The sequence below is a fragment of the Acanthochromis polyacanthus genome, chromosome 5 (genome assembly GCF_021347895.1).
Source record: "Acanthochromis polyacanthus isolate Apoly-LR-REF ecotype Palm Island chromosome 5, KAUST_Apoly_ChrSc, whole genome shotgun sequence".
In the NCBI taxonomy this organism is placed as follows: Eukaryota; Metazoa; Chordata; class Actinopteri; family Pomacentridae; genus Acanthochromis; species Acanthochromis polyacanthus.
Genome location: NC_067117.1, coordinates 34,783,665 through 34,785,460, shown reverse-complemented (window position 1 = coordinate 34,785,460; position 1,796 = coordinate 34,783,665).

Sequence of the window (1,796 nt, the reverse complement as noted above, 5' to 3'; positions counted from 1 at the left end):
ACTGTAAGATGGCACATTTGCCATCATAAAGTGCATTCTGTGGTGCTGATCTCTACACAGATGGAGCAGGAGTGGATTTGGCTACACAGTAAAAACATCTTTGGAAAAATTATTCTCATACGAAACGTGTTTTTTCCTACTGGCAGCTAGACTATATGGTCACTCCCTATGTATGGTGGAACGCCTTTAAAATTTTCTAGTCAGTATTCAGTCACAGTGTCAACAAACTTGATCGAGCGCTGCCTCCACTTGAGCATCAACAGCAGTACGAGCAAACAGCAATCCATTCAGTCACAATGCAGGGCAATGATTGATAGCCAGACACTGAAATGTTAGAATATGTAAACTGTGGCGAAAGACACAAACATTTTCAACTGAGGCAACTGTTTGCTGCAGTATGACCCAGAAAGAAGGTCAAAAAAACATGAAAAAGCTGCTCCTCATGTGCTCGCTTTGTGCGTTTGAACAAGACATCAATCAGTAGGAATGGACCAGCTTGGTGTAAATATGGTTCACGAAATCCAAGGAAGGAGATGATTAAATTACAGGGGACCTGGAGGTGAACTCAGGTGTCCTCAGAGATTTGTGTATCTTCTACTAAATGACTGCTCTGAAAAGAACGCTCACAAATCATGCTGCAAACCGGCCACCGCCTTCTACACTTTTTGTCTAAGTGACCTAGTTTGTGTTCATACCTGTGCAGAATAACCACGTTAAAAAGCATAGTTTAGTATTGAAAAATCTGTATTTTATTTATTTTTTTATTTTTTACAGATGGTTGGTTCTGAAAAAACTAAGGTGAATGGTGATCATGGAAAGATGTGGGAGTGAAGAGTTTGAGACGTATGAGATAACATTGCACCAGTGCAAGCTCACCTTGAAGATTCAGCATTTAATTCTGTGTGAGGCAGATGGAGGGCTAGCTATTCCTCCAAGAAAGGCAGCAGAGTTATGTGATGATCGGCGTTGGTTTGTCTGTCAGCAACATTACTCAAAAACGGACTTGTGGATTTCCATGAAATTTTCAGGGAAGATCAGAAATGATTTAATTCAATTCAATTCTATTCTATTTATGTAGTGCCAATTACAGGTCAAATTGCCTCAAGACACTTTACAGAACCCATATGCCTGAAATGACACAAGGACCAATTGATAGATTTTGACAGTGATGTGGTTTACAGTATGGATCTACAGATTTTTTAAAGATTTCTGTATCATTGCAAGATAGCGGCACGCCATCACTGTAACTATGACTACAAGTGAACACTATGTCTAGATTTCATCCGTTGGAAATCATACAGCAACTGAGTAGCCTTGGCAGAGTAGCTTTCCGTACTTTTCCTTTCAAGGAAGAAAATGAACATCTTTAGGATCATGAAAAAACCTTTAAAGGTCACAGCTGGGATAACAGGTGCAGATAAATACTTGTGTGGGGAATTGTTAAATAACATAAACTGCTGAGGTCTCAAATGGAGCTATAGTGTGAGCTCAGAGACGTACAGGAGCAGGTGGCGTGTTGTTGCTGCTTGTCCAACTGTTGAAAGGTACAGGACTTGATGATTATTCTGTAGCCTTTAGTCTACAGTTAGTAATTGAGAAAAGATCCTAATAAGCCAAGAGGATTTGTAGTCTTTGTGGAAAATGGCACTGAAAAACTGAAGTGCTTCAGAACAACAGACCAAAGCAACATACTTTTTATAAAACATTAAATGAAGACCGGAGGAGTGAATTTCAGCCATGCCAAGCAGATTATGTACATAAATAGTACATTGTAAATCATTGAAAGTTCATTCAAT